Source organism: Herpailurus yagouaroundi, unplaced genomic scaffold (genome assembly GCF_014898765.1).
Source record: "Herpailurus yagouaroundi ecotype Mexico unplaced genomic scaffold, PumYag 308, whole genome shotgun sequence".
Taxonomy (NCBI): Eukaryota; Metazoa; Chordata; class Mammalia; order Carnivora; family Felidae; genus Herpailurus; species Herpailurus yagouaroundi.
The window spans coordinates 3,526,918-3,553,275 of NW_024412525.1; the positions used below are offsets into that span (position 1 = coordinate 3,526,918).

The 26,358-nt window shown below is 49.9% G+C and overlaps 1 protein-coding gene and 1 non-coding gene across 3 annotated transcripts in view; one reads left to right on the forward strand and one right to left on the reverse strand.

Annotated features, from left to right (window-relative positions):
* The window catches only part of SYT2 (synaptotagmin 2), a 108,284-nt gene that overhangs the window by 78,575 nt on the left and 3,351 nt on the right, over positions 1-26,358 (reverse strand). The gene's annotated exons all lie outside the window — the stretch shown is intronic.
* LOC121021731 (U6 spliceosomal RNA) lies at positions 16,743-16,849 on the forward strand. The gene has a single exon (XR_005786671.1). It is a non-coding gene; the product is annotated as a U6 spliceosomal RNA (small nuclear RNA).

The window sequence follows — 26,358 nt, forward strand, 5'->3', positions numbered from 1 at the left end:
ATGTTTGAACAAGTGGTGTGAATCTGGCATTTCACAACAGACAACCAGGCTCAGTGTTCAGATAGAACAGCTCTCACCAAAACAGGAGCTTTCCACCAGGCGAGCATTTGGCCTTAATAGTAGAAGGCTATGCTGAAATTAGACCCATGATATTGCTAACGGCTCTCCCTCACTGCTTGAACCTGAACACCAGCCACAAAGTGCATAAAAAAAGTAAGTTCGGTTCTAAATTTCACAACATGATGTTGAGCGAGAAAAGCAAGTGAAAGAAGAATATAGACTATAAAATTCTGTTTAGGTAAAAGTATTACACACACTTGTGGCACATTGTTATCTCCCATCCAACACATTCTTCTTACAACGTGACTTTGACATTGACAGACAGTTGATGTCTGTCAGTCTGTGTCTCCTCCTTTTGAAATTGGGTGGATTCTGTGATTGCTTTGGCCAATAAATTATGGTAGAAGTGATGCTAGGTGACTAAGGCTAGGCAATAAAAATGTAATGCATTTCTACCTTGTTCTCTTAGGACCCTTATTTTTGGAACCCAGCCACCAGGCTGTGAGGAAGCTCAAGCAAGCCATGGAGGGGCTCATATAGACAGGAACACAGGCCCCCAACCCACGGCCTCGACTGAGCTCCCAGCTACAGCTAGCACCAGCTTGTTGGTCATGTGAATGGGCCATCTTGGATGCTGTATGGACCGAGCCAGCCAGGTACCCCCGTAAATGGGCCATCTTGAAATGGCCTCAGTGGAGGCCGACACCATGTGGAGAAGGGATAAGCCATCCTTGCTGAGCCCCACTCAGATTTCAGATGTCTGAGCAAAGTAGATGATGGTTGTTTTAAGCCACTAATTTGGGCTTGTTGTCTGTTCTCAGTCATTTTATCAAGTATCACCAGGTAGGCTGTGGTATCGGATAACTGATACAACACCCAAAACCCAACACTATACGGCTTATAAAGCGTGCACAGCAAAATCCTCATGGGTGCCTTCGAAGAAGTGGACTGGGAGCCTGGGAGCGAGATTGGCGGTGATGCTCTGGAGGGGATTCTAGCTTCATCTGTTTTCCACCCATGCACATATTTCATAAAAGATGGTGTGTGCATACATTATTTGTATTGTTTCTAAACACATGGAAAAAAGACTGACAAACATTAAAAGCTGTTCTGGGAAAATGGATGTTTGTCATATTTTTCTGCTATTTTAGTTTTCCAAAGCCAATTTAAAAAAAAAAAAATGTGGCAACCTTTTAAGAATCCAGTCTACGATCTGTGTGAACCCAGGTATAGAGTCTGCGATTTGGAGACTGAGACTGTGTCTCTCAACGAACCTCCAACCTCTTCCACTCTTTTTGTTTTCATGCTGAGGCTCCCTGGATTCCCTGCCTCCCCTCCACTGTCCCCATGGCTCTCATTGTTATCCTTTCCCTCTGGGATTCTAATTCAGTCTCCAGCTCCAGGGCTGCCTCCCTGCCCTGCCCCAGTCTCCCAGGGGAGCACAGTCTCCCTGTGCCCTTCTCCCCACACACACACACCCAACCCCACCCAGGGCCCTGCTCCTCACCTCTCCCCAGTGGCTCGTCTATCTTCTACTTGCCTTGCCTCTTCCATCTACAGATAAGCTCAAGTTTATTCCCTTTATAAATTTCAACACATGCACAACCTCCCCAGCTATCTGCATAAACCTCTTCTTCCTAACACAAACTGTCACCCGTCCTGGTGCTCACACTCCCCTTCTTCCCCACCGCTGACCCACTGGCTCTATAATCTGACACAATCCGGCTCTGGAAGGGGCCCCTGAAGTGCCAGTTCTCAGGGCACTTGCTTCACCTCACTGGCATCTGACAACACCCGCACCCCCTTCACCCCCTCTCCCCTGGCTCTGGTGCAACACTCGTCTCCTCTTCTGCTTCAACAGCTCCCCGCCTCCCTGGCCATGCCTGTCCCACTGGGGAGGACATCCCTACCCCCTTCTCTGCCTTCCCTCCCTGCCCCACTCCTGCACCTCCCCTGACATCTCCTCCTCAGGCCCCCTCCTCTCCTGAGCACTAGACTCACACTTGCAGCTGTTTATTGGTGATTTCCACAATGTCCCAGAGGCACTCCAAACTCACTCCGTCCCAAACTAAATTCATTCTCATCCCTCAAATTAAACCCATCCTTCCTCTCCCCTTTCCCTTCTCAACACACAGCACCATCGTCATTCACTCATCACCTGGTTCAGAGGCTTGGGGATCACCCCAGCCTCCTTCCCCTCTGCCTCCCGCTTATAATTGGTTATCAGGTCTGGTGCATGATTCTTCCTAATTAGCTCTCAAATGCAGACTCCATCTCCCAGAGGCCCAGGCCCTCATCGTTTCTCACCTAGATTCCACAATTATCTCCTAGCTGCTTTCCCTGTCTTCTGCCTTGCTCCCCTGAAAATCAGGAATCACATCTCCGCCAGAATGAAGTTTCTCAAATGCACGTCTGGTCTTATCACACCCCTGCTTATTATCCATCAAGGGACAAAATCCAAACTCCCCAGCCTGGCATTCAGGGCCCTTCATGATCTGGCCTCATCCCCAACCAGGTCCCCACTTGAGCCCATACCCCAGAAAGCCCTCAGCACTAATCACCCCTTTCTACTTGTATCTGTGTCATTCCCTCCACCTAGGACACTCTATTCAACAAGCGACCTCCACTTCTTCGAAACATTTACAGGATGTCACCTCCACCTGCAGATCCTCCTTAGCATGCTGAGTATTTCTATCCTTCCAGACATCATCTTGCTGAACTGAAGTAATGTCTTGTGTATCAGGTTCCCGGGGATACAGGTGCTCTGAGAGCTGGAACCATGGCGATCATCTCTGTGTCCCGGAACACAGCACTAAGTGCCTCTACTTAGTTGGGGCTCTATACGTTTTGGCTAACTCTGGAGCTTCCAAGAATCAGACATGAAAATTCAGAGGATTCTAATTAATGTGGGCCATTTATGTAATTGTTGCTGAAATAGGAAACCGGAACATACAAGCTCCTGCCTCTAGGGGGTATATATATATAGCAACAGGACCTTCCCTGTCCTACCTATGGAATCTTTGTGAATGATTCTTTCATTATATAGAAGCAGTTGGTGATGAAATGTGTCACTGTTATAAGTGATGGAACAAGAAGGTGGGGAGGGAGGTGCCCAAGAGGAGAAAGGGAAAGTAACCCCCAATCCTACTTAACCACAGGATTTGCGTTATTCCTACACATTCTCAGCTTCTTCCTCACCCCCCACCTCCCTGCTTCTCTCCATCTAAAAACATTCCCAGGGAACTGAAGCCCTAGCTAGCTCACACACTTAGTGTTGTCCAACAAGCAAATTCCTGAAACAAATCACCAAGGGGCCATGTAGACAGAGAGGGGGCACAATCCATTCTCCTCAGTGAGCACGTGGATGTCCGTGGGCTCCACGGAAGTGACGAGCGCCGCCCCCATTGCAAATGGCACTGGGCTATGCTCTCGGTGACCTGAGGAGAAAGAGAACAGCTCTTGGCAAAACAGCTGTTCCGTTTCCCGCTCCGGTGCCTGGAGCCCACCGTTATGCTTCCAAGGTGGCCATAATGTCACTCAAAGTCGGGTGCCACCAGCAGAGCCAATACAGCCTAGTCGGTGCCTCGGCGAGGTGTTAGGTCCTGTGACACCGCCACGTCCCAGCCTGACTCCTGGCCACACCCAGCTCCAGTCACACACACACACACACACACTCCCAGGCCATGGCCACCAAGAACCGGGAGCCCACCTTCCCTCGCTGCCCACTCCCCTTGGAGCTTTCTTGAAGCTCATTGGGCTAACTCTACCCATTGGTCTAAATCCAAGGCGGTCCCCAGCAGGATCCTCCCAGGCCCAGGGGCCCCACAGGGTGAGAGCGAATTAGAGGAAGAGTCCCCGGAACAGGAGATGAAAAGTGTGAGCTGGCCGCTGCAGACAATCCTCCGCCTCCCCCACTGGTGTCTCGTCTTATTTAACAGGAGAAATCCCCAGAGCAGGGTCCTTAACTTCTCCAGGCGCGGCCGGCAGACAGGAGCACTCGGGAAATGTTAAGTGAAATCTCTAAGAGGTCCCACTGAAAGCCCGGCAGTCTCCAGGGCTGAGAAAAGCCTTCAGACCAGAGTAGGATCTTCAGCCACAAGGGCAACGGCCTCGGATGCTCCCCCTCCACTGCCCTTCCGGGGGCTCAGATGGGAGCAGAACGGGCCGCCCTCCTGAATCGGGGTAGCAGGGGCGGCAGAGCCATTCTGTGGTCTTTGAGGCTGTCTTGGGGGTAAAGGGAGGGGATGGCAGGGCCTCTTATAGCTGCTTTGATGACCGCTCCCAGCAGTGGGGAATGTGTGACAATGAGCTATCCCTCTTCCCGCCTTCTCCCCCCGACCCCAGCTGCAGCACTAATAAGCACCCTGAACTGGCAGGAAATGAAGAAGTCCCATCTCCTAGCACAGCCTCCCGTGTGAGGAGGGAAGTGGGGTGCATGAAGCACAGGGGAGTGACGCTGCTTTCTTGGGAGCAGCTGTGAGCCTTGGTGGGGATCAGATCTGGGACGGGGACCTCATCAGCTCCCCCATCAACCAGTCAACTGTGGAGCCTTCTGATCATAGTCCCCCCTAATGAGGATGTGGGGCAGCCTGGCAGTGACCTCAGGCCTCTCAATCTGGTCTCTTCAGACCACTCCACCCAGAATCACCCCACCCACATGTCTCTAACACCCCTCCGCAGCTCTGGGGCCCCTGTCTTGTCTCCCCAGTGAGCATGGTAGATATTACTCACTGCTACGTCTCTATCCAGCCTCCAGCACAGGGCCGGCACCTAGCAGAGGCATAGAAAAGGCGTGTTGGTTGACTGAGCGATGGGACATGTGGGCAGGCAGAGAAGGTAAAGGGAGCATGACCAGGTCACCCTGTGACCTGACTTCTGACTGCCCCCTCCCCTTTCCTGGCTCAAATAAGCACCCACAGTGTGCCAGGCACTGAGGGAAACACAGAGCCACCACCACCTCAGGGAGATTGGGCCTAAACACACAAAAAGCTAAACCACAAAATAACGCAAGATAAGAAGAGGTATCTCAACATCACTCATCATCAGGGAAATACAAATCAAAACCACAATGAGATACCACCTGACACCTGTCAGAATGGCCAACATGAACAAGTCAGGCAACAACTGATGTTGGCGAGGATGCAAAGAAAGAGGATCTCTTTTGCATTGTTGGTGGCAATGCAAGCTGGTGCAGCCACTCTGGAAAACAGTATGGAGGGTCCTCAAAAAACTAAAAATAGAACGGCCCTATGACCCAGCAACTGCACTACTAGGCATTTATCCACGAGACACAGGTGTGCTGTTTCGAAGGGACACATGTACCCCCATGTTTATAGTAGCACTATCCACAATAGCCAAAGTATGGAAAGAGCCCAAATGTCCATCGATGAATGAATGGATAAAGAAGATGTGGTATATATATATACAATGGAGTATTACTTGGCAATCAAAAAGAATGAAATCTTGCCATGTGCAGCTACGTGGCTGGAACTAGGGGTATTATGCTAAGCGAAATTAGTCAGAGAAAGACCAATATCATATGACTTCACTCATATGAGAACTTTAAGATACCAAACAGATGAACATAAAGGAAGGGAAACAAAAATAATCTAAAAACAGGGAGGGGGACAAAACAGAAGAGACTTATAAATATGGAGAACAAACTGAGGGTCACTGGAGGGGTTGTGGGAGGGGGGATGGGCTAAATGGGTAAGGGGCCCTAAGGAATCAACTCCTGAAATCATTGTTGCACTATATGCTAATTTGGATCTAAATTTTTAAAAATTAAAAATTAAATTTAAAAAAAAAGAAGAGGTGGGGCGCCTGGGTGGCGCAGTCGGTTAAGCGTCCGACTTCAGCCAGGTCACGATCTCTCGGTCCGTGAGTTCGAGCCCTGCGTCGGGCTCTGGGCTGATGGCTCAGAGCCTGGAGCCTGTTTCCGATTCTGTGTCTCCCTCTCTCTCTGCCCCTCCCCTGTTCATGCTCTGTCTCTCTCTGTCCCAAAAATAAATAAACGTTGAAAAAAAAAAATTAAAAAAAAAAAAAAAAAGAAGAGGTATCACAAGACAGAATATAATTAATTGCCAAAGGAGGCAAACAGACATGAAAAGCCAAGCGTCAAGGAGGAAGGGACTGAGGTGAGCTGCTTGCTGCTGGAAAAGGCATCAGAGAAGAGGGGGGATCGCATTTGAACCTTGAATGGGGTTGGGGAAGCACATGGATTTGAATACCCCAAAGGCTCCTAGAAAGCATTCCAGGTGAAGATCGTGCCTGAGCGCTGGCACAGAGGTGGGAAGCAGAGATCTGGGGCTGGGGTGTGGTCCAGTCTGACCCCACCAGGGTTTCTGAGGGTAGGAGGAGTGAGAGATAAAGCCAGAGAGCTGATGTGGGGCTAAGCATGGACACTAGCCGAACAACAAACTTAATCCCACAGGTAAATGACGAGGGAAAACAGGGAATATGCAATTAACCAGCCAGACCCTGGTTTCCCAAACCACCCCAGCTCTTCTGCTTACAGAAGAAAAGCACAAGTGAAGGACCAGGGCCTGGGCCTTCAGAGGTGGACACGATGCCCAAAAATCAACAAAAAAAGGCAGACAACCCGGGAGGAAAATGAGTGAAAACTTAAGTAGTAACTTTAAAAAAGGATATCCAAGTGGCCAACAAGTACACGGAAAGAAGCTCATCTTTTTCAGGCATCAGGGACATGTACATTGGAATCAAAAGGAGACACCATAAACGCCCACCAGACTGGCTAAAATAAAAAGACAGAAAGTACTAAGTGTTGGCAACACGGAGGAACAGCGATCCGCCGTCACCGCTGGTGGGAGTGCAAATTGGCAAGAGCATTTTGGAAAATGCATAGCCTTCGATGACAAAACAAACACACACACGGGCCCGATGACTCAGCAAGAGAATGTGTTTATCAGGAGGCATACAGAAGTAAGTTCACAGCAGCCTATTCATTGCAGCCCCAGACTAAAGACTATCAAAATGTCATTAATGATAGAATGGACAAATAAATGGAGGTACGTTGTCATAATGGAGTGTGACACGGCAATGAGAGGAAACAATCTTCAGGTACAGATAACGACCCGGCTAATGTCACAAGCAACGTTAAGTGGAAGAAGACAGTCACAAGCGAGTGCATTCTGAAAAGTATTATTCTAGTTTGAAGACTAATCTATAGTTCTCGAAGCCACGGCTGGGGAAATGAGGCGTTTCTCCTTCTCCCTCAGGGGTTCTGGCGATGTTCTGTCTCTCTCTTCATCCGGCCGCAGGTAACACAAGTGTGTTCACTTTGTGAATTTCATCCAACTATACACTTACGATTTGTGCACTTTTCTCTGTTTATATTTCAGTCAATGGTTTTTAAAAAGAGAGCATATGTAGGGGCGCCTGGGTGGCGCAGTCGGTTAAGCGTCCGACTTCAGCCAGGTCACGATCTCGCGGTCCGTGAGTTCGAGCCCCGCGTCAGGCTCTGGGCTGACGGCTCGGAGCCTGGAGCCTGTTTCCGATTCTGTGTCTCCCTCTCTCTCTGCCCCTCCCCAGTTCATGCTCTGTCTCTCTCTGTCCCAAAAATAAATAAACGTTGAAAAAAAAAAAAAAAAAGAGAGCATATGCAGAACCCTGTCCACAGGAATTTGCCCCTGAGTGTCCCCACTCCTACTTACCCCTTGCCCCCTGATGTAATGGGTCTCGGTTGGTAGTGAAACCTTCCTCTGGCCCCTCCTGAACTTAACATATTTCTTGACATGTTGCAGAGCCGATCCTCTGTCCCCGAGCTATGATGTCCTGACAAAGCTCTCCATCCCGGCTGCCCCACCTCTAACCAGCTCACCTGCTCCTGGCATTGACACCCAAGCCCTCCCTCTGGCACCTCGACACCCTCCGGGAAACAGCATTTGAGTGGGAGTGGGGCTGGCAGGGATATACTCAAAAGGTATGTTAGGAACATTAATGTAGCAGTGGGCTGGGGGTGGGGGTTGGAGAGTGACCAGGAGCCCAGCCCTGTCAGGACACCAGCCTGGAAAGGATGAGGGCAGCAGCGTGAAGAGAAGGCCACAGAGGCTGGGAAGGGAGCAGCATCCTGGGGGCGCCCCACCTTGGGAGGGAGACCGAGCCCTTGGCAGAATCAAGCTCTGGGAATCCAGCTCTCTCCTGGCAAACTCACCTGCTGAGGAAGTAACTGCCTGAACAAACAGTACTTTTACCTCCTAAGGAGTAAAATAAACTAAAATAGAGCCATTTCCCATTCACCTGGCTGGCTGGGTACAGTCTGTTTACAGGTTATGAGAAATAGAAGTAGGGTGTGCGGAGAAAAACCCGGTCTGCACCAGTGCCCACCCTCCATTCCAGGTCCCCATCCTAACACCGCATTGCTCACACCAACATGAATTCCACCAGCAATGCAGAGAATCAATTTAATTATTCAGGCCCAGGTATCCAGAGCTTGAAACATACTCATTCTTTCTTCTGTATTTCTAAACTCACCATCATTCTAGAAATACAAGGTTTCAGGTCTCCCGATACCGCTGGCACTTTGCAGTCCTTGACCCTCCACGGCTCCTTTCCCATATATCTCTCCCTGTCAACCCACCCCCCACACACAAAGGGATGCTCAGGAGGGACAGAGAGGAAAGTCTGGGGGAAATGTACCCTTCGAAGCTGGTATCCGGGTGAGATCCCCACATTATTCCTTGTTAATGCTCTGTTGCAAAATACACTGAGTGTTTTATTTCAATCCACACTGATGCATATTTCAGGGCAAATTTCCTATTGCCTGTCACAGCTCAGGGGAAAAATGAATGCACATTTCCCCAGCTCCATTAGCTAGGGAAACAGGCTCACACTGCTAGCAGGCATGTTCCCTTCAAGTGAGGCGAGGGAATGAGATCACTGGGAAACAGTCCTGTGGGGTCCGCGCATGGGGCACACAGGTGCACGAGGTCTCGCCCTCCTGGGGGTAAGTGCCAGAGGCCCCCTGGGGCAGGGCCAGGCACATCCACCAGAGAGGGGATCGGCCCAGGGGTCCTGACCCTGGCCTTCATTAGTGCTGTGGTCCACAGCTGTTCCCTGTTGCCTTCCTGCTTTAACCTGTCTTCTCTTTGTCACCCCTACTTTAGACAGACAGATAGGGTCGCAAGGAAAACAGGCCGCAACTTCTTTCTTCCTTGAAGGTGGAGTCCTGATGCCTCTGACTCTGCTTGCCTGAGAAAGCAAAGGCATGGTCTGGGGCAGGGGCCTCACACTTCGAGGTTCCCAAAGGAGCCAAGGACAAGTTACCCTGACACCCATTCCCTACGCTCTGCTGGGCGTGGGCAGGCAGAGATGGCTCCTGCTCCAACCAGTCCCTTCGTCCACCACCCTGTAAGGCCACCATTCCTAACAAGTCCCCAACCCTAGCTTCCTATCTCTCTAAGTTTCTTCATTTAATTTGAGAGAGTGCGCAAGCAGCGTTGAGGCACAGGGAGAGAATCCCAAGCAGGCTCCGCAGTGTCAGTGCAGACTTGGGACTTAAGCCCAAGAACCAAGAGATCATAACCTGAGCTGAAATCAAGAGTCCGACACTTAGCCGACTGAGCCACCCCAGGGGGCCCAAACTTCCTGTCTCTTGTCATGCTCTCCAAGCCATCCCTTGTGCCCTGCCAGAGTGAGATCCTGGAGTGCACATCTTCTCTCTCACCTGCATCCTTCCCACTGAGCATTCACAGCCTTTCTGAGGGTGGCTGCTTCCTGTTCCCCTCCAGCCTCATTTCTCCCTGCCCGCCTCCCAGTATTTTTGCCCTCCTCCCCAGCCCTTCAAGTCCCTCCAGGATACTTCCCACCTCCAAGTCTCCGTTCTTGTGATTCCCTCTGCTTGAAATGACGATCTTCCCTTTGTCCATCTGGAAAATGCCCGATGTTTCTTCTAGCACCAGCTCAGCCTTCTCCTTTATGAAGTCCTCCCTGAGTCCCTTCAGCAGAACTGACAGCTTCCTCTCTTATGCCACTGTACCCTATAATTTTATCTTAGCACTTGCCTTCCTATACTGAGATTACTTGTTTGTGTGCTTGGACTGTAAGCCCATGGAGGGCAGGGGCTGTGTCATCACTAAGCATCTTTGTATCTCCAGCACGCAGCAGAGTGCCTGGCCCTTGGTGGGTACTCAGGAAAATGCTTGCCAAATGAATGAGTGAGAACTCTCGAAGACTCCAGTGAGGTGTGTTTCCAATGGAAGTGTCCTCCTCTGGGAGGTCCTCAGGCCCCCAACAGTGCAGCCTTTGGTTCCCTTGCCTTAAACTCCAAAAGGCTGTATTGCGTAGCTTCCAGCCACCGGACGCTGGGTGCCCCCATCTGTGTGACAGGTTTCTGTTGCTGTCTCCTGTCACTTCCTTCACCCCCATGGGAGTTTAGTCTGAATCTCTACCACGTCGCCCACAGGCAGAGAGGAACCCTTGGCTCTGCCAAGACTAGCCCTGGGCTGGGCGTGTTGTAGACCTTCAGCTGAGCTTGAAAACTCAGTAGAGAAGGGAACTCTGTGAGTGGGGGGTCTCCTCTCGACCGGGCACTGGAGAGGGAACCCTGTGATGGTAACTCCAAAGGCACATGTGGCTCTGACAAGGAGGGGGGCTGTTTTCTATGAGAAACAGCCTTGTTTGTTTCTTTTTTAAAAGAATACATCCTCTTCTGCACCATTAATATTTCCCTCTAGGAACCTGAGGGTGAAAGCTCTCCTTCTCCTCCCCTGCGCCTTCCTATTTGCCAAGTCCTTTGCACCTAACACTGAACTGAAGCTAAAAGAAGCAAGAATAGTCTTTCCAGCCATCACAGTTCTGAGGGCATATTAATGGAATAGGGACAGTGCCCCAGATGGCAGCGTGGGCCTGCTCCATGCTGCAGCCCATCTGGTCAGCCAAGGCCCCTCCTGCAGCAGAGGCCAAGAAAACAGAGATAACTTTCTCGCAGGCAAGAGCCTGGCTTCCTGGTCACTGGCGTTCCCTGTACCCAGGGGCTGGATTTCAGAGCGGAACACCAAACACGCTTTCATACTCCCACCGCAGTGTGAACTCTGGCAAGCTGAGTCTCACTTTCCCCAACCGTAAAATGGGCAAATGCAATCTGCCATAGTGACCTCACTCCTTGTCCTCCACCCCTAGTGTTAGAAGGGTGAAATGAAGGGATGTGGTAAAAGCCCACTGAGGTTTTCCCTCATTCCTTAGCAAGGATGATCCTGTCATTATAACGCTCTGAGCTGTGCCCATGGGAGGACACAGTCAAGGGTCCACATGAGGCAGGGAATAGTCCTGCTAGATGTTCTGATTTGGCCTCCTGGACAGCGCCCAGGTATCGAGCGGAGAAATGTGTCAGGTTGGAAATGAGAGATAGCTACAGAGGGATTTGGCTCTAACCCCAAAATCCTGAATTGCGTTTTCCCCTCTGTTAAGCAAGCATTACTCATCCATCTCCCACGCCTGTGATGTTACATGAGACCTTGGAGGGAGAGAACTGCAGACCCAAAGAACAAGAGGATCCACTTGGTTGCGGCAGGAGGGCATGGGACTAGAAGCCGGAAGAACTTCCTGATGGGGGAGGAGCCTGTGAGACTTGAAAACGGGTGGCCAGAGGCACTGGCCCCATCTCTGTCCTCGGGGTCTTTCAGAACTCAGGAGCACGGGCTGAGTTAGGCTGTTCATCTTACAGCCGTGTCCTCAGGTGGCCCCTCGTCCAGCTTCTGGTGGGGATGGGAGACATGGGAAAGGAGGAAGATCAAATGGGAGCCAGAATTTGGAGGTTCTGTTTGGGGTCTGGAGCTTCACAGAAGGTTCACTGCTCCTGGGAGCAGCTCCAGGAAGGCCACCACCCACTGATAGGGTGGCTGAGGCTCAGCATGGGAAGGCACTCCCTTCAGCCACACCATGGGGCCAGGCCCCCATTGCAAATCTGGCCGTTCTCCTCCCTGAATTCCTGGTATACTCAAGGGGCTTACTCTCCTCCCTACTGAGCTGATCAGAAGGGGCACTTCCCCAACACACACACACACACACACACACACGCACACACACACAGCCACTCCCATCATCCCATCCCCCATTGGGGACCAGCCAGCCTTCTTGGCACAGCTGCTTGTGGCTGTAATTCTATCCCGGGATCCCCATGACATCATTCCCCACATGGTCAGTGGGGAAGGGGAGGAGGGAACAAGGTGGCTTTGGGACGGGGAGAAAGGGCCAAGAGACTTGTCCCTGAAGACACACCTCTAAGGAGAGGCATTGTGGGAGGGGTCCAGCTCCACAACCCCAGAGCTGTACAATCTTAGGCAAATCATTTAACCCCTTGGAGCATTCTCACTCATCTGCATAATAGGGCCATTCTACAGGGTTGTTTTCAGTACCCAAGAGGCAGGGAGCATTGTGGGAGGGGACGGCTTCCCCCTCCCCCCATCCTCCATCCACCATCAGCATCCCACCATGCCCTCTCAGATATCCCAGGGGCTGCATGTTGCACCTTTGTTTACCCCTAACCATCCTCTCTGTCATTCACCAACATTCTGAATGTTGGACAGTGTAGCCACCCCATAAAGCAGGCAAGTCCAGAATAAAGGACTATGGGCCTCTGCCCCCTCCCTTGTAAAGTACACCCTGAGAAGGTTGCCCCACAGGACCCTCTGAACAAAACTCACTCCTCTTTGAGGAAGTGCCCCCACACCCATGATTCTGAGAGTCAGGGAAACCCAGGAGCCCCACACCTACCAGGAGGGCAGCATGAAACATCTGATTACACAAACCTGCCATGGTCCCTGCTGAATATTTCATACAGGAGCAATGATCCATTAGTCACCATCAATTATTCATCCTCATCAGGGCCAGTGCCAGGGACACAGCATGGGAGCAGCTGGAGCTGGGACCCACACCCACTCTACCTCCACTCCCCATCGAAGGCAACCAGAAATCTCTCCCATCCCCCCGCCCACCTAGGGTCCTACTGAGGACCCACCTCTGAAAAGTATGCACGGGTAGTCAGATGGATATCACCCCACTGAACAGATGGCCAGCAAGTCACAGGCCAAGCTGAGACTGCAATGCATGAGCCTCACAGTAAGGATTTCCAAGAAATAAGAAATAGACACACTCTCTTTATCAAGTTCAACAAGCATATTTGGCAGCAGGTTGATGCCACAGAGGTGGCTGGACCAAAGGTACCGGGTATGTGTCCCTTATAAAGACTCCTACTGCCAGGCCAGCTCTGGCCCCATTCTGAAGGTCTCCTTCCTTCAAAAGAAATCACAGAATCATGGACTCTCAGAGTTGAAGAGAAAAGACCCTCAAGACCAAGCCATCAGTGTGACAGGAGCCCCTCCAGCAACATAACAGGTAAATGGCCCCTGGCCTCTGCTGAAATGTACCTAAGGACAAGGTGCTTGTGTCTCCTGAGAAAAGCCACTGAGTGTTTGGACAGTTCTAATCCTTCAACATTCATTCCATAAATATTTACTGAGTATCTTCCACGTGCCAGGCACCGATGGAGACACTAGGTTTACACCCAAAACAGACCAATTCTTGCTCTATTTGAAGGGTGTTGGGGTGTCTGGATAGTTCATTTTGCTGAGCATCTGACTCTTGATTTCAGCTCAGATCATGATCCCAGTGTCATGGGACTGAGCCCCACGTCAGGCTCCACACTTAGCGTGGAGTCTGCTTAAGATTCTCTCTCTCTCTCTCTCTCTCTCTCTCTCTCTCTCTCTCCCCCCCCCCCACTCATAGTTTCTCTCAAAAAATAAAATAAATATTTTTTTTTTAAAAAGAACTGTCTTCCTAACAGTGGGTCAAAATTAGTCTCCATGTATCTTGTGCTCTCTGGGTCTGGTAGGAGATGAGAAGTAGAATCAATTCTCTTTAAGACCAAAGCCTTGGGCTTACTGCAGTTAAGACTATGGGACCCAGTTTGCTCCTCCAGGCTGGACTTGCACCCCCAAACCACCTCCCTGTTTGGGCAATGGTTTTCAGGACTTGGACCTGAGCAATGGGTACTCTTGGTGTTAGCGGAGTGTTAGCCCCCAATTCTCCCTCCCCCAACAAGAATATTGTACCCACACATGCAAACACCAGTCTTCTCTGCCAAGCAAGAGACTTGTTCTATCTCTGACTCCAACTCCACTCCCAAGAACTGGTTTTGTCCACTGGTAAGGCAGGCAGTGAACCACCCAGTGTCAAAAATGACACAGGAAAGCAGTGCCTTAAATATGTTCCTCAAACAGCCTTCACCATGCCTGGAATCCTATCGTTATTTATCCAGCCTTTTCTGGGTAGGCATCACTGCCTATTCAACATGCAGATGCCTTTTTGTTGGGAGGAGTGCCATGTTCAGCAGAGGAGCAGTTTGAATCTGTGCCTGGGGCTGCAGAATAAGACATACCGCACTGTTTTCAGGGCTAGGGGAAGGGACATGAGATTAGCAGGCCTGGAAGAGTGGCAAGGACTGGGTAGCATAGAACAGCCGGTAGGCACTTGACATCTCTAAAGGGAGAAGAACCCAAAGAAGAGATAGGAGGTAACCTGAATATTGTCTGGAATTTCCCTTTTGTGTAAGGTAAGTTATGGAGAGTTTCAAGTGATTCCACCCAGTAAGTAGAGCCTGAGCTGCTTCTCTCATCACCAAAAGGATGATCGTTACACATTCTCCCTGATGCTAAGTGCCCTGGACAGGGAAACAAGGAGTGTTCGGATTATCAGTTTAGTGAAATATATGGTGGTCAAGTGTATAGTGGTCAATATATAAGTGGGGAAGATGAGAAACAAAGGAACTGGAGAATAGAAAAGAAGAGCTTCTTTTGTCTGCAGGATTTTCTGGGGCCTGCAAGAAAAGGACTGACCCCATTCAGATGAACCAAGAGGCTGAAAAGGTGGTATAGCCCTACTACAGGCACATAAGGACACAGCCATGGTCTGGCACTCTATCTTCTCTCCCACCATCACAGGCAGACTCCCCCAGCCCTCAGGGCTCTGAAGAGCCTCCAGTCTCTGCCCACCCTACCCCCACACTGGGCCCCATGCCAATCTATGCAGCCATTCCTCCTGTTGTAAGAAGAACTCCCACTGCAGCTCCCACAAGTGAGGGAAGGGCTCAGTTCTAACACCCTGCTGACCTGCCAGTGCAGAGAAGACTAGATTCTTCACTCTCATTCCTACATAGCCCCTCCCCTCCAGGGATGCCTAATCAGCTCCAGCTTCATGGCAGTACTCTATCTATCTTCAGTTAAGTTTCATGTAACAGACTGAACAGACTGCACCATGCCACAAAAGCCCTCCCTTCCCACCAACCCAGGAAAGATTTTGCCTATGAGTGGAGTGGGCAATGAGGTATCTGGAATAACAAATATTACAGGGAAGATGCCCCTGTGCTAAACATTTCAGCAAGCTGGAGGGAGATTCCAGTCACTGAGTTTGGGAGACTCAGTGGATTCCAAGACCCGAGGTCATGTATTCCTATAACCTACAAGCTAAACTGGACCTCCCCTAACCTAGGTCATGTGTGTCAAAGCTACTTTTAAAGACCTCTTGTGAAAGATGATTATAGACAGTCAGGCTCATAGCATATTTGGAATTCATTCCTCTCATTTTATAGAGTAAAAAGTGGGATTCAGGAAGAAGAGGTGGCTTGGCCAGGGTCTTGCAGTCAATAAAAAGTGATAACAATTCTTCACAACACCAATTATCTTCTCATCCCAGCCTCTATCTCCAAAATTGGAAAGTCAGGACTTAGCCTGTGACAATCCAGTCTGGAGAGAGAGCGCGCACAAGTGCAGTGCTCTGTCCGTGGTGCTGAAACTCCCCTCTCAAGCAGCCAAGAGCATTGTTGACATGCCTCTAGCATTGTAAAGGTGTTATGGGGGATTTGGGAGGAAGTTGATAATATAATCCAGGAGACCATTTACATGAAGGAGTCAGAGACTAATTCTAAGGGCATAAATAGGCATATGAGCGTGGGAAAGGGGGCAGTGTACTATCCCTACCCTTGAACAGGGTATGGCCCCCTGATTTTAAGACACTGAGATACAGGTCCTTTCAGAGAAGCTAAAAGTGAGAAAAAAAAAAAAAAAAAAAAAAAAACATGACTATACTGGTCAGCTTCAAAGTTTCCATGGGGAAACTTTCTAAGAAGGAAGTCACCAAAGGGAAGGCCAAGAGAAATTTGGAGACTATTTTTCAAGGTCATACCTCCAAAGTCCAGAATTATGACTGTGATCCTTCTGTGGTTCTTGGAGTCAAGTGGGGGAGGGAGAGATATGTGTGTGTGTGTGTGTGTGTGTGTGTGTGTGTGTGTGTGTGTGTAATTAAAAAAGCACTGTCAGGATTGTGTTAAAAAGGAGTTGAGTCTAGCCTGAGCCCCAAACTGGAGTCCATACTGAAAAAATCTGGAAGCCATGTTCTTCACAAGATCCCTAGATCTTTACTCTCTTCAGTATTGAGGCTGAGTGATAGTGGCTTGGTGGCAAAGCAAATGTTCAGCATGTGTGAATGGATCACATACAAGGAGCTGTTTTAGGGGCACCTGGCTGGTTCAGTCAGTAGAGCATGAAACTCTTGATCTCAGGAGTCATGAGTTGAAGCCCAGCATTGGACACAGAGCCTACTTAAAACAAAACAAAGAAGCTGTTTTAGCAAGGGATGCACAGCACCCTGAATTTAAATGGACAGCCCATGTGCTCACTTTGGCAGCACATATACTAAAATGGGAATGATACAGAGAAGATTAGCATGGCCCCTGCAAAAGAATGACATGCAAATTCCATGGACAGCCCACATGGTAGCAGACATCTGTATACTCTGCTACAGGTTTGACTCTCATAAGGGAAGTCTCCTGATGCTGAGTTCACACACACACACACACACACAGACACACACACACACACACCATCCCTCACCTCAGAGACATCATACTAACACTGATAAAGAAGAGACTTTCACTCTCCCAAGCCCTATTATGTCCAGCATTACTCTGTTCCTCTTCCTCCTCCCCACCCTACTCCTCTTCTTCCTCTTTTCCTCCCATGCTGTGATGCACTCATTGAATACAAGTCAACTATAACAACAGTCAACTCTTTCCAGCATGTCTATATCCACACTCATAAACCCTGGGATAGAGAGAATCTTGGTGGTCAATCTATCCTTTATAAATATCTACCCTGTCCTAGACTTTCTTTTTTTTTAATGGTTATTTATTTATTTACTTAGAGAGTGGGGGAGGGACAGAGAGAGAGAATCCCAAGCAAGCTGCACACTGTCAACATAGAACCCGACATGGGGCTCAGCCCCATGAACCGAGATCAGGACGTGAGCCAAAATCAAGAGTCAGATGCTTAACCAACTGAGCCACAGGCACCACAGAGACTGTCTTCTCTTTGGAGATCTCACCATCTGTTTGCTCTTCTCTCACAGTGTCTAACCACATTTACTGTTCAGAAATTCCTCTTTGTATCTACCTGAAATCCTTCATGTTCTAGATTGCCTTTCTGACATCATGAATCATTAAAGATGCAAAGCATCTTCCTCACTGGGAGTGGGGGGCAGGGTTTCTTTGGACCTTTTGTAATCTGCAGGCAGACACATGGATGACTGCAATACTCCCCCTACCTACATACACATGGGGAGCCTGTGACCATGGGTAATAACAACAAAAAAGCCCAAGGACACAAAGAATCCTGGAGATGACATCTGATCCATCTCCTGTTTTTAGAGACAGGACTACCTCAGGGTCCTCTGAGAAGGCCAATCCCATGCCCTCAAGGAGCTCATCTCCAGTCCTTGTTTCTGGGTCTGAAACATGAAGCACCTAGCTTTCCTTAGCCCCCAAACCCAGCCTCATATTGCCAGCAACTAATACACTTCTCAGAAGCCATATTTATATTACAGCAGGACAAGAGAGCAAAGGTGTAATTGGGCTCGATTTGATTGAGTGTGACAATTGCAGTTAGCCACATGTGTCATTGAGAGATGTGAACTGGGGATAGTTTATGCTCAAAAACTCATTTCCAAGAAGACCTGACATCTTCCTCTCACAGACATCCAGACAGTGCTGACATCAGTGGCAACGGAAGAAAAGATCCATGGACTCGTCTGAGGGAGAGACCTCGTAAGGTCATCTATCTACTCCTGCCTCCACCTCCACACAAACACTCCCTCAGAAAAGCTTTTTCTCTGCTTTTCCGGAACATCTCTCTGACACTCTCTCTTCATCCCCTTGATTGCCTACCACGTCTCAGTGCAACCAGCAAGAAAGTGCTGCCTAATGTCGAACTTACTAAACCCTGCTTGCTTCAGTTTCCAACCCTTGCTCTAGTCCTAACCTTGGTGAAATGACAGAGACCTTCTCCTCTTATATCTCCATCCCTGATTCCAACCACTCTGGGGACACACCTGTCATGCTCACTCCTCCATTTGTGATGTCAAAGAACCATGGTCCCCTGGCTCTGGGCTTGTTCTCTGTCTCTCTGCTGATCGCTGGAATCAGTGGCCAAGGAGCTGTCTCATCCCTGTTCCTGAATTCCTTTCTCAGTCTGCAGAGGAAGAACTATAGTTTGGCCTTTGAAAACCTCTAATGCTTTTCTGGGACCCTAAGAAGGGAGTGCAGGGATTTCTAGTCAAATATCTTCACTTTACAGAGGAATGAACAAATACAAAGAGAGAAAAATGACAAACTCAGGGTCACCAGGGGAATTAGAGGCAGAGTTAGACTCTCTTTTGCCCTCCACAACGCAGAGCCTGCCTCCCAGCTCCCTGGCAATGCCAGGGAGTGAGCTGAAGTCCCAAGAGAAGGCCCAGGAGTGCCTATGGCTCCTCCACAGTTCATGAATCATGGTGGCCACATACCCACTATTCCCACCCTGCTAGATGCCCCCATTATAAACTCTAGGAGCGTTGAGTTCTTTTTTACCTCACATCAATTATCATAATTGTAATTCAATAATCAATTGTGTGTTTCTTGTCTTCAGTGTCTTTCTTCCCTCAGACTATAAAGGTCATGAGGGCAGGGACTGTGTCTGCCCTGTCTTTATCACCACTGCAGCCTTGCACATGAATGGCTGTTGCACAAATGAATGAATGAATAAATGAATGAATGGGAGCCTGTGGAGGAGTGACCTATGTAACCCCTGCAATGCTAGGGGTCCCAGCTTCTTGCCCTGGCTCTAACACTGAGGGAGGCAATGTCACAACTTTTCCTTCTCTAGAGAATTGGGGCATAGAAAAGAGTCTTATCACTATGGGGTACGTACACTTGAAGCAGCCCTTTGCTTTAGGTGAGCCCTTCACCTAAAGTCATTAGTGAAAGTATTTAATGAGTCTATATGCTCTCTTATCTATCTCTCTCCCTGCCCCTACCTCCCCCACATCACTTCTGTCACTAGGGCGGTGACAGGTGCTCCAATCCCTGGCCCCAGACACACTGTCTCATTCACCTTCCACCAAGTCTCCTGCTTCTGAGCACCACAGTCCCCCATCAATGCTGCCTCCAGAAAGGTCTAAGCTAACAGTCACAGCCAAGCAGGCTTCACCTGCATTAGCTCCTAATCACAGATGGCAGCTGTCACAGGGCCTGGAAAGGCAGCAATAGTTATAGGAGAAACCATGGGTCCAAAGTCTGCAAGGAGACCACACAGCGGCCATGCCCCCAAGCCAGACCCCAGCCTAGGACCCTGCCCAGAGCACTTCTGAGCCAAGAAGGGAAGTGGCATGTGGTGGGAAAGAGAAACCACATGACAGCTGGAGAAGTCTTCTCCAACCTGAAGATTGGTCTCAGATCCAATTTCATTCTCAATTTCCAAGGAATGTGAGAGGGAGGCCCCACTGCCCACAGGCAACCTGCCAAGAGCTGTGTGTATGTGTGGTAGGTTTGCATCTGTGTGTTTATGTGAAGTTGTGAATCTTCCCTCCTCTGAGCCAAGTGCTCTGGGGTGTCACAATCCCCAGACAAGAGACAAGCAAGAAATGCTCTCTGAAAGTAGGGTGATGGGATGGACCCTGGGAGGGGCTGTTTTGGGAATCTGCCTAGCTTGCTAAAGGCCAGAGCTCTGTGTCCCAAACTGAGAGTCCTGGGGGTGCCAACTTGCCCTATGGAGGCTGCCCTATCCTGTGTCTGTGAACTTCCAAATTTACTGTCGAGTTGTCCCTGCCCACTGGCCGCCAAGCCCAGGGTCGGTTTCCAAAACATCTCCTGGGTAGAGAGGAAGAGCCAGAGGGAGAAAAATACATTCGTGGGACTGTGAGAGTGGAGAATCAGGGACCCAATCCTGCTTTAGCTCAATGACCCCACAGGACAGTGTCCAGGGTCTCAATGTCCAGGAAAGGACAAACTGCTCAGGTGACCCTCTCATCAGGGAGGCTTCCATCTTTTACTATGTCTCAGTCTTTCCCCATTCCTGGTCTATGATGGGCAGCACAGGATGGCTGAGCCGGGAAAGGAGCTATGTGCCAGGATAATCAATTACCCAGCCATGTGGCTGCTGAAGAGCTGAGAGACGAGTGTTCCCTGTTGGGCCAGATGTACATGTGCAGACACCTGACCTCGTCTGAAGGTAGCTATTCCACTGTCCTCCAGAGTCTCCCTGCCCTGCCCTCCACTTGTCCTCCCAGGATGAACCAACCACATTCTCTCAGTGCCCAAGCCACAAAAGCCACGGAAGAGACAATGAAGGCTGCCTGTTCTTCTGAGGGAGAAGCAGTTACCTCCTGGCCTCTAAGATCAGGGTGCTAACTCTTAATTACAACAGACAGTTGTCCAGGAAGACAGAGCCCGTAACTCTGCTCCCAGCTCGCAGCTTCTCTGTGGCTGCCGGACTGTATACATGGAGCCCCAGACTCACCTGGCAGGAGGCAGCGAAGGATGAATTATAAGAGGAAACGGGTACTCAGAACAGCAGGAAGAATATGGCTAGACACAAAGAACTTCCTCACTCTTAGGGGTTCCTGTTAAGGACTGATTTTCCTTCCCACCAGGTGGTCCTTGGAGGGCCTGTCCAATAGGGGCTTTAAGTCCCCTACACAAGATAGGGAAGCACTGCCAGTCCTCATTTGTGAGATTTTACTTCTGGGAGGGACTGAGATCCGGGTTTCCTCTGCACCCCCAGAGCTGTGTGGACAGAACGAGTGCCCAGACGCTACCAGCACGACCAGTTCTACATACAGGACTGTGAATAGCTGCCTGTGCAGGCATCTATCACAGTCCAGCCTGACCGCCCCCCACCCCCGTCCACAGTTGTGCAGCCTGGGGGACTGTGGCACTGGGGACAGAGTCTGGATGTGGACTCTGCTGCCCACTAGCAGTGTGACCTTGGGGACATTCACTTCACCTTTCTGAGACTCACTGTTTTCATCTACAAAGGAGGTGAAATATCACAAGCTCTACAACGAGAGGGGCTTTCTGCACCCGTCTCATTTCTTCACAAAGAACATTAAAAAGACATGCACTCAAGAGTGAAGATTTAATAAAAATTTATAATCTTTGCTACTTCATTAAAGGAAGTCTTAAGTGGAACTGGCATTTATTTATCTATTTATTTATTTAGCAGTTGTGCGATGCAGAAGAATCCATTGGTTAGAACGGTTTGGTGCCCGACCTTGATCCACACTGAGGTACGAGCAGTTCAACCCATTGCTTTAGGACCATCACTGCCAACACATTAAAAACGGCAAACCACCTTAGGGTTATTCTGAAAAGAGTTTGGACGTTATGGCTCCCCCTGAACAATTCTTGGGGGCTCCCAGGGGTCCACAGATCACTTTGAGAACGGCTGTTCTAGGACATCTCGTGTAATCTTCCCATGGGCCATATCCCTTGTGTGTTACTGTCTCCATTTTCAGATGAGAACCCTGAAACTCAGACAGTTTAAGGAACTTGCCCAGACACAGGCAGAACGTGGCAGGTGTGACCTAAACCTAGGCTATATGACTCCCTGCCACACACATGCCGTTTCGGTTATGCCCTGCAGAACACGCAACTGTGGGCCATGGACCCAGGGGGTGTTGGGCATCTTCTCTCCGCCTCCCCCCTCACCTCTCCTTCCCATGCCTTGGGGGCTCACCGTCTTTATCCCCGGGGAAAGCTGAGGACACCTCCCAGCCTCTGCAGGGGTGACGATCTGGCTCTGTTACTGTCTGTTACCCCTGGGTACCTCTGCTACTCTTCCACCAGCAGGAGCTGGGGGCCGGGGTCTCCCTGGGAAGCCCTTGACCCTGGGGGGCTGAGCTAACAATCGCAGGCTCAGCCTTCGCTTCTCCCCTGCCTCCTACAGCAGCAAGTGCAGTTCTCAGCATCAAAGAGCTAATCCAATTTCTCCGTTGTGCTTCCCCCATTTGCCTCCTGCAATGCCAGGATTGATCTGGAACCAGGGCAGCCTTATTAAAGTGATGCCTTTTCCTCCTCATGGGAGAGTCAAACTGGGAGAGGGAGCCCTCTTACCTCCCCTCAATTAACTCCAAGTTTCCTGCTAACCCCAATCCCAGCCGCAGCCACCCTGTGTTTCCTGGGGTTTACTTCTAGTTTTCCTTGGCTCCTAGTGGTGAGGCTGGATTTCAGCCCCCAGGTCTGCTTCCCCAGGATCTCAGAGCACTTAACCACTAGCCTCTTGTTCATCCTCTATACATTCCTCAGACAGGGTGGAACACAGGAACCCAAAGGTTCTGGCATCTAATCTCAGACCCCCCTCATTGGGCCTGTGACTTTGATCCATGTCAGTTGGCACAATAAGGGATCCATGGCTAACAATGAAAATGGAGAGCCAAGCAGCCCCAAGGAGGATAGGGATAAAGGGGTATGTGTTTACTAAGCATGCTTTTCTCCAAATAAACACAGCAGATGAGAGACAAAGACGGTGCTCGGGGACCTCTACCACCGGTAGCCCATGCCCTCTCCCCAGAACACCCTCATGCCACCTGTCAGGGTCTCCTCCTCTCCAAGGAGGAGTCAGGGGATATGAAGATGGGCTAAAGCAGGAAAAGCTAAGGTTAGACATCAGAGAGGAATTCCTTTCTATAAATAGCATAAAAGCTTCTTCCCCAATCACTTCGGGGAACAAGATGCTAAAGGATCATGTAGAAAGCAGGGGTGAGCCTCCTTGATTTGGCTGCAGTCACCTCCTGCATCTGCAGTGGGCTCTTGGGCCTCGACCCCACTTCGTCTCCCCTCCAGGTCATCTCCTCAGTCGGCCTGGCATGGAAAGGGTTAAGTTTCTCCCCGCCCCACCCCCATCCTCGAGCTAAGAGGCCCCCTTGTCCCATTCTTCCATTCTTTTCAGTTTTCCCGGCTCCCTACTGCCAGGCTCACAGTTACATTCAACAGTAAGTATGGAATAATTGTAATGGGTGAATGTCACCTCCAACTGCAATGTTCTCTAATCGCTAAATTCCAGAGTTTCGGCATCAACCCAGTTATGGGAAGCCCTGCCAGGGGTCTCCATGGCCTGAGGACTCCTTGTCCCACCCAGAGGCACCTGGTCCTCACAAATGCCTCAGGGGAGCCTCCCTGACTCGCTGCTCAGCTACTGCCCTACCCTAGTCCGAGACCGTCCAGTGATGAACCCCTTGGGTTTCTCAGTTTCTTTGCAGAGGGAGGAAGTGAAGAAGGCCCCAAGGGCTGAGGGAAATCTGGTCCTGGCCAGGCAGCTATCCTGGGGCTGGGGAGCTCTGGGAGCCCAGTCACCGTGCACCCAGCCATCACAAATGACCCTGGCAACAGAGCTCCACTCTAGGTGTAAAGTGGGGGGTACCCAGTAGAGGAGGAGCCCCATGCTCTGACTTTGGGGAGCTCCCAGGCCGATGGAAGATATGTGGTTCTTCTGACCTCCCTTTTTAATCCCTTGTGCTTCTTACAGAACAGGTGCTGAGTCCATCTGAATTGGAAGTGGAAGGAAAAGGAGGAGAGGAGGAAATCAGGAACAATGTGCTCTGGCTCAGACAGTGCTTGGACTCCAGTTGCCCCTCTATGCGAGGGTTGAGTGCTGGGCTCTAAGTCCATGGGGGTCTTGACTTCTCAATCCTGGACTCTCTGAAGAAGAGAAGCAGTCAGATACCAACTAGACACACACACGTGTACACAAGCCTATGTCTTGCTGGGCTTCGGAAGAAAACTCTACCAAAATGGGAACCTGCAGAGGCTTTGGGTGCCGATTATGCCAGCACCCCATTCAAATAAGGCTGTCTGAGGCTAGGGGTAGATTCCCCAAGTGCCCCATCATTTGCTCTGCCCCACCCACGATGGTTCTTTCCTCCTTGCTTCAGAGCAGGTGCTCCTGAAGATGCCTGAGCCCTTACGGCAAGTCCCAAGGAAACCCAACACCAGAGAGGGAGAGCTGATTCCATTTCTCCAAAGCATCACTGCCTGATTTTGTAAAAGTCTGCTACCTGATTTTAATTACTGGTTCCCTGCTTATACTCAAAGCACTGATGACACTGAGGACCCCTGACCATGTTGGCCAGTTCCACACTCAAGACAGAGCTGGTGAGAGGGAACTGGGGAGGGGAGGCTCACTGGGGAGAAGCTTTGACCAATTAGCCACAGTGGCCTGGAAAGACCCCCAAAGTCTACGATCTGGGTTCGAGACCTTGCTCTTACCTCTTGATGGTGCAAGATTTTAAATCGGTCACATAACTTCTCCGGGCCTTTGCCTCTTTATTATAAAAGGGGACCGTGATGGCTGCTGTGAGGCCTCTGTGGTACTAAGGCCCGCAGTGATGAGAGACAGAAAAGCTTCATTACAGAAAGGGGAACTGAAGGGGGGAGCTTGAAAAAGAAGCAGGCTCGGTGAGTGACGGCAGTGTTGCTTGGTGCCCAGTCGGTACATTCTGGCTATTCCATTTCTTACACCTGCTGGTGAGTGTTGCCTATAGCAAACGCTGAAATCCTGAGGCCCTGGACGAAATGGTCAAACAAGGGCCTCTTCTGACTTTATGACAGCAGGGCTGTCCTCTTTGTTTCTTGTTCCTGACCCCCAATTTGGGAGCTGCCTGGTGGCACCAAACCCTCTGAGTTTCAGTGACTATTATAACAGAATGAGCAACTCATAGCCTACTTCCCTAAGAATTCAACCTCCCCATCCCTGGCATTCAGTCATATGGTCTCTAGACCAGACAGGTGGGGAAGTCTGTCCTAGTCTGGAAATTATCCAGGGAGGAAGCTTTTAGAACCTCTCTTGCGTACCACGTATTTGGGGCATCCTTCCTGATGTTTAATTTTAGACCCATTCCTGAAGCTGAGACTTCTTTGTGTTGGGGGGTGGGGGGAGAAGAGGGGCTGGCAGCCAGGTGCTCCCTGCAGCCAACTCGCAATGAGTGGTCAGGTCCCTCTGGGCCCAGATCCAAATATACCCATCACTCTGGCTACTACCCTGAACTATCAGTTCCAGGGATGAAAAGGAAGTACTGCTGAGAAAAGTCCTTCCCAGAAATGAAGCTTTGACAAAATACAGCTTTGTCAGGCATAAAAAACTGCCTGAAAGTCAGAGGGACGAAATGCTGGAATGGCCACAGAAGAAGTTATAGCAGCTCATTCCTTTGAGTTTTTAAGATTAACAGAGGTGGAAAGCGTTCCCTCCAGTGGGGAAACCCAAGGAAGAGTCTTGTCTGTGGGCAGCGAAAGGGCTAGGAGGGCCCGTAGGTGACATCATAATGATGGAAAACACTTACATGGCCTTGACCATGTGGTAGGCGCTGTTTTAAACCCTTGACAGGAATTAATTCATTTAATCCTCACCAAATACAACCTATGTCATAGGTAGGAATTTTATCTCCACTCTACAGATGGGCAGACTGAAAAGCAGAATTCGGTTAACTTGCCCAAAGTCAGGATGAGTGACAAAAGCAGAGGGACCCAGGCAATCTGGCTAGAGTCACTATGCTGGCTCTATGACTTGACATTTCACTAAACTATACTATCCATCACAGACTCCCCGTTCTCATGAGAACCTAGGACTGGCCTCTCTGACCTAGTAGAGGAAGAATAATCAACTTGTTGCATGTATGATGATTATTCAGGTACAGAATTTAGGGTTGTATCTGTCCAGTGGGCTATATTAATTGTTATCATTTATTGAATGCTTACTACCCTGTGGGGTAAGTATTATTACCTCTGATTTACAGATGAAACCTTCCAGACCTGGTCACATCACTCCACTGCACGGTCTTGAACCACCCTGTATGTCCTCCTAACAGCTGTTGCAATTGTGATGAATTATACGTCTGTTTAATTCTGTGTGTCATTCACTCCACTGTAAGTGCCATGAGGGCAGAAACCAGGTCTGTTTTGTTCCCAACTGGATCTCCAGTGCC